We start from the raw sequence: 7157 nt of genomic DNA on the forward strand, positions 1-7157 counted from the left end.
CGGGGAAAGGGAGGCCCTGGCTGGCAGCTGGCAGCTGGCAGGTGGCAGCCGGCAGCCAGCAGGCAGCAGCTGCTAGGGACCCTACCCTTGCACAAATTTCATGCACTGGGCCTCTAGTCTATAATAATAAAAGCATAATATACTAATTAGACCAGACATCCTTCCAATGACTTTCCGGATGAAGCTGGGGCTGCAAGGGAAGCCTGGGTCCCGGGTGCCAGAGGGAAGCTGCTGCCGGCAGCTGGGGGAAGGAGGGCCTACTCTTGCACAAATTTTGTGCATCGAGCCTCTAGTCCTAATACATAAAAAGCCAGGGGCCGTCACAACTGAAACAACTGGACGGACGACTGAACAGCAGGCTGTGTGGGGCGACTGAGAGGGCGAGGACTACGCCCTCCATCTTACCCTGTGTCCTCCATTTTTTGGGCAGCCATGTGCTCGGCGGGGCTTCTTCCCGGAAGCCCAAGCCTCTGCTAGCCACACCCAGGATTTCTTTAAACTAACCAATGACAATCAAGGGAAGTGCGCGCCATGGATATGACCACGTCCTGTGTAACGAGATACCGACTTGCGCCTGGCCAATCGGCAGGGCCCACAGTCCTCTCTCCTCCCCTTACTATAAAACCTCTCTCCCCACAGTGCGGGCCCTCTCTTTGCCACTTGCTGCTGTGCCAGTAAGGAGGGTAGGGGAGCCAAACCCGGGTTTGAATAAAAGACTCTCTGCTTTTGCATCGGACTCGGCTGGCTCCCTGGTGTGGTCTTTTGGGGATCCTGAAATCTGGGCATAACAGCGACAAGGCCGGCAGGGGAGTTAGTGAGGGACGACCAAATGACTGAACAGCAGGCTGTATGGGGCGACCAGGCCGGCAGGGGGGGCAAAAAAAAAAAAAAGAACGTCCCAATGCAGGACTCCTGTTTGCATCTCCCTGCCCTGCTTCCTTTCCCAGCCTCTCCTCAGGCACCTCAAGTCTGTGCCTCTCTCCCTGCTCCAAACCCTTGGGCGAGTGTTTGCAATTGAAAAGTCCTTTGTTTTGGATTTAGAGAATAAAAGCAAAGACCAAACAAAACCAAAACAAACTGCAGGTTTGTCTCTTCCCAGCACTGTGCTGCTTGGCTGCCTTTCACTACGCAGCCTTTCATGGCTGTGGTCTTGGGTCTAGATTCCCCGGCAGCCAGCAGCCCTGTGGCTTTTCCTTTTAACAGGTGGATGTTACGCTTGTTGCCAAGGGATGCGGCTTTGGTGCAATGCAGCTTCCTTGTCACCCTCTTGGCCCACTGGCCAGCATCCCATCTCGATTCCCATTCTTACCTGTCTCCAGGCGTCCTCTGCCCTTCCTTATTGTAAATTGTCTCCTCAGCTGTGTCTAACTTGTTAATTCCAGGTGGATGTTCACCGATTTAGTTGTATTCCTAGTCTGTTCCTGGGACAAGGTGCAGAACACATCTGCCTATTCAGCTGCCATTTTTTCCACCTCTCAGAATTGGCAAATTAATAGACACACAGAGAAGAGTAGAAGTTAACAGGGTATGGGGAGGGAGAATGCAAAGTTATTGTTTAATGTATAGTTTCTCTTTGGTATGAAAAAAATCTTTTGGAAATAGATAGTTGTAATGATTCCCTAACATTGTAAATACAACTTAATGCCACTGAATTTAACTAATTAAAAATAGTTAAAATGGTAAATTTTGTCACGTGTATTTTACCACAAATAACAGACAAACAAAACACATCTCAACTACATGGGGGTTTATCCTGGGAATTCGAGGATGGTCTAATATTCTAAAATCAAGCAACAGAATCATATTAATAGCTTAAAGAAAAAAATTAAGTGATCACATCAAGTAATAAAGAAAAAGCATTTGACATAACTCAATGTTCATTCAAGATAAAAACTGTTAGCAAACTAGGAATAGAGGTCATTTTCTTCACCTGATAAAGGCATCTACAAATAATCTACAGCTAATATCTACTTAATGGTGAAAGTCTTTCCCCTTAAGATCAGAAACAAGGGAAGGATGTCCTCTTTCACCAGTCTCATTCGACATTGTAGACCAATAAAATAAAGCAAGATAAAGAAATAAAAGTCATACAAATTAGAAATAAAAGGCATACATAATCATATAAATTTTCTATGTCAATGTAAAATGCCAAGGAACCTACAAAAAAATGCTCCTAGAACTAATAGGTAAGTTTAACAATGTCACAGGATACAAGGTCAACACAAAAATCAATTGTATTTCTCTATACTAGCGATGTTCAATGGAAGCTGAGAAATCTAATAAAAATAATACCATTTATATTAGCTCAATGAAAAAGGAAATAACTATAACTTAACAAAACATGTACAGAATGTATATGCTTAAAACCACAAAATGTTGATGAAAGCAAAGAAGACCTAAAATAAATGGTTATTCCTATTCTCATGGATTGGAAGACACAATAAACATGACAATTCTCCCTGTATTGATCTGTAGATTAAACATATGTCCAAGAGTTCCTACCATAACTTTCAATAGAATATTTGATTTTAGGATGTATTTGAAAAGACAAAGGATCTAATATATAACAATTTTTACAAATAAGTCAAAAATTGGAGGAATAACACCACTCAATTTTTCAAAAGATATTTTTATTGATTTCAGAGAGGAAAAGAGAGGGAGAGAGAGATAGAAACATCAATGATGAGAGATAATCATTGCTCAGCTGCCTCCTGCATGCCCCTCACTGGGGATTGAGCCTGCAACCTGAGCATGTACCCTGGCTGGGAATCGAACCGTGACCTCCTGGTTCATAGGTCGATGCTCAACCACTGATCCACGCCAGCCAGGCTCACACTACTAAATTTTAAGACATATAAAGCTACAGTAATCAAGACAGTGAAGTGTCGGCATAAAGACAGATACATAAACTAATGAAACGAAATGGAGAATCCTGATATAGACCTATGATAATATGGTCATTTGATTTCTACAAAGTGGCAATAGCAATTTAATAGAGAAAGGATAATGCTGGAACAGATGGATATCCATATACAAAAAAAGGCTCTTGACATAAACCTTCCACTTAGAACAAAAATTAACTCAAATTGGATCACAGATCTAAATATAAAGTGTATGGCATAGAAGAAAATCTTTGTGACTTGGGGTTAAGCAAAAAGTTCTTAGACATGACATCAAATCATGATTCATAAAAGAAAAATGGATATGTTAAACTTTATCAAAATAAAAAATGTTTGCTCTGTGGAAGACACTGTTTAGAGAATGAAATAAACTACACACTGGGAGAAAATGCCAATCATATGATAGAGAGCTTGCAATCAGAAGACATAAAGTCCTCTCAAAACTCAACAGTAAGACAACAAACAACCAGATGAAAACATAGGCAACTAAAATACAGTTTACCAAGCAAGATATATGGTTGGCAAACATCCATATGGAAAAAAAACATTCAATAAGAACATTTTAATAGGCTAAATCCTATTAAGGACTAAAATAAAATGATAACAAGATCTGCTATACACTTTTTAGAATTATTTAAATAAAAACATACTGACAATACCAAGTGATGACAAGGATGCAGAACAACTGGATCTTTCATATATTTCTGAAGGGAATGCAAAAATGATATAGCCACTCTAGAAAAGTTGGGCTGTTTCTTATAAAGTTAAACCTGACACCCACCATAGGACCCACCACTCCTGAGTCTGTAGAGTAGGTTTAAGCAAAGTTTTTCCTTAAAAGGCCAGATAGTAAATATATTTTAAGTTTATTGAACATAAGTCTCTCACAACTACTCAACTTTGTCATTGTAGTGCAAAAGTTGCCATAAGACAATATGTAGAGGAATGGGCATGGCTGCATTGCAATAAACTCATTTGTAAAAACAGGCAGCCAGCCCACAGGCCATAGTTTGTCAACCCTTACTCTAGAGAGCACAATAAATAAAAACTTGTGTTCATTGAAAACATGTATACAAATGTTTATAGCATTATATTTGTAATCATCCAAAACTGGTAATGACCCAAATGCCCTACAATTGGTAAATGACAAACCTGTAGTATATTCATACCATGGATCACAAATCAGCAAAATGAAAAAAGAGTAATCTATGAATATATGCAAAAACTTGGATGAATTCCAAAGGCATTATACTGAATGAAAGAAGCAAGTATCAAAAGGTTACATACACGCTGTATAATTCCATTCATGATATTCCTTAAAAGACAAAAACATAGTGTGGAGAAGTGATCAATGGTGAAGAAAGCAACTATAAAGTAATACTATGAATGTATATTTTTGGATAATGGAATTGTTCTGTAGTAGCTGACTGTGGTAGTGGTTACATGAATATACGTATATATCTTAAAATTCATAAAACTATATCCCTCCCAAGTCAGCAATTTTTCTATATGATTATCTACTGAAAATACCAACAACTGTTCTCCCTATTAAAAAAAAATAATCATCACTTTGTGCCTTCATTTCCTTAACCATTTGCAAGCTGGTTTTTGCCTGCACCATTTCTTTTAAAAATTAAGTATTAGTGCCCTAGCCAGTTTGGCTCAGTGGATAAAGATTTGGCTTGCGGACTGAAGGGTCCCGGGTTCGATTCCAGTCAAGGGCACATGCCCGGGGTTGTGGACTCAATCCCCAGTGTGGGGCATGCTGGAGGCAGCTGATCAACGATTCTCTCTCATTATTGATGTTTCTATCTCTCTCTCCCTCTCCCTTCCTCTCTGAAATCAATAAAAATATATATTTAAAAAATTAACTGTTAGTAAGTCTAGAGAGTTTTTTCAGTCATAATTTCTGATCTTTTTGCAGCATTTTATGCTATTGATCAGTCTTTCCTTAAAGCTCTGGTATTTAGCTTCTGAGTTGCTGTGCTTTTTGAATTTTCCATCAACTACATTGACTGCTACAGGTAGTATCCTGTTTTCTTACATAACCTGTTTCCTTTTTTTAAAAAATTATATTTTTATTGATTTCACAGAGGAAGGGAGAGGGAGGGAGAGATAAGCTGCTTCCTGCACACCCCACAGTAGGGATTGAGCCTGCAACCTGGGCATGTGCCCTGACTGGGAATAGAACCATGACCTTCTGGTTCACAGGTCGATGCTCAGCCACTGAGCCACGCCAGCTGCGCAACCTGTTCCTTTATTACTAGTAAGTTTTTTTTAAAATATATTTTATTGATTTTTTTACAGAGAGGAAGAGAGAGGGATAGAGAATTAGAAACATCAATCAGTTGCCTCCTGCACACCCCCTACTGGGGATGTGCCCGCAACAAAGGTACATGCCCTTGACCGGAATCGAACTGGGACTCTTCAGTCCGTAGGCTGATGCTCTATCCACTGAGCAAAACCGGTTAGGGCACTAGTAAGTTTAATGTCTGAACAAGCAATAGAATTATATAGAGCCATACTGTCCAATGTATATTGGACATATGGCAATTAAGCATCTGAAATCTAGCTAGTGTTACTGAATAACTGAATTTTTAATTTGACCTAATTTTAATTTTAAAACTTAAACTTGATATTCAATTCTATTATTGACAACTTTTAAATATGTTTGGAACAACTTGGGTATATAAACCTATTTTTCAACCCTAAATTTTATGAAATCTAAATGCAGATCTAAAAGTATTTCTGATAAAAACTTAGCATCTGAATTATATATATATAATACAGATTTTGAATGCTTAGTACAAATTTTGAATGCTTAGTACAAAAAAAATGTAAGATAGCTCACTAATAATTTATATTAATTGAATGTTGAAATTATATTTTAAATAGATTGGGTTGAATAAAAGATTATTAAAATTAATTTATCCTGTTCCTTTCTACTTTTTAAAATGTGACTTCTAGAAAACTTTAAACTACATGTTGTGTCACATTATATTTATACTAGAGGTCCGGTTCATGAATTCGTGCACGGGTTGGGTATGGCCAGCCCACCCCGATCAGGGCTGATTGGGCCAGGTCGGCAGGGCAGAGGGGACGTGAGAGGTTGGCTGGCCGGCCCTGCCTCTGATTGGGGTAGCAGGGCTGATCAGGGGCCGGGTCATCTAGGGGGAGGGGCCACAGGTGGTTAGGGGTTGCCGATCAGGGCCCCAATTGGGCCCGTTGGCCGCTGCAGTGCGTGTCATAGTGACCGGTTGTTCTGGTATTCCGGTCACTTGGCTTTTATATATATATAGATTTGCACTGATTTGGGGATTCAATTCCCATAGATACATACATACACACCTGTGTATGTATAGATATATACATACAAATTCATATACATATGTGCATATATGTTCCTTCATTTAGGATTTGTGCAAGTCCTGCCTCAAATGAGTCCAGGCAGGATTGTGTTATCATGTGATAGCTCCAAATCCTTCCTCAGTTAATAGGTGAAAGATCAGTTTCTGCACATGACAGGCAGTTTTGGTTATGGACATCAAGAGCAACATGTGCAAAAGCCTCTACTTTCAGAGATGGAATCAACGAAAAAGTTTCCAAATGAAAACAACTTAAATATGCCCAAGAAAGAAAGGTAATGTCAGTGGCAATGTGGTTTCTCTTATTTCTGAACTTCCTTTTCCCCCTCTGGTTTTTTCTTTTTAATCAGCTCCATGAAGGACAGCCTAAATGCTACATGAAACACAAAAGATTATTTTTCCTTCCAGTATTTAAAAAATGACATTTATAAATATATTAAAGAAACTTCTATATACAGTAGGTCCTCAGGTTATGTCAGAGATCCGTTCCTACGGCGCGATGTAATGCGATTTTCGCCATAAGTTGAAATCCACCTACGTAAGCACCTACGTCACTCACATGGAGCACATAACAGCAGTAATGAAGTGAAACAGTAAAATAAATTTAAAAGAAAGATAACAATTCCTGACCTTTACTTGTGGTAAATAAATAATAAAAAACATAAAGCACATATGTACATATGTCGAAATGACGGAACCTTTTTTTAATAAATAAACGGGAGATGGTGACGTAACCACAAAACAACGTACGTCAAGTCCAACATAACCTGAGGACTGCCTGTAGTCAGGACAGTGATCATTAGTAAAAACATCTCTAAGTAATCATATATTTTTTAAAAATATATTTTATTGATTTTTTACAGAGAGGAAGGGAGAGGGATAGAGAGTTAGA

This window comes from Myotis brandtii, unplaced genomic scaffold (assembly GCF_000412655.1).
Source record: "Myotis brandtii unplaced genomic scaffold, ASM41265v1 scaffold842, whole genome shotgun sequence".
Lineage (NCBI taxonomy): Eukaryota > Metazoa > Chordata > Mammalia > Chiroptera > Vespertilionidae > Myotis > Myotis brandtii.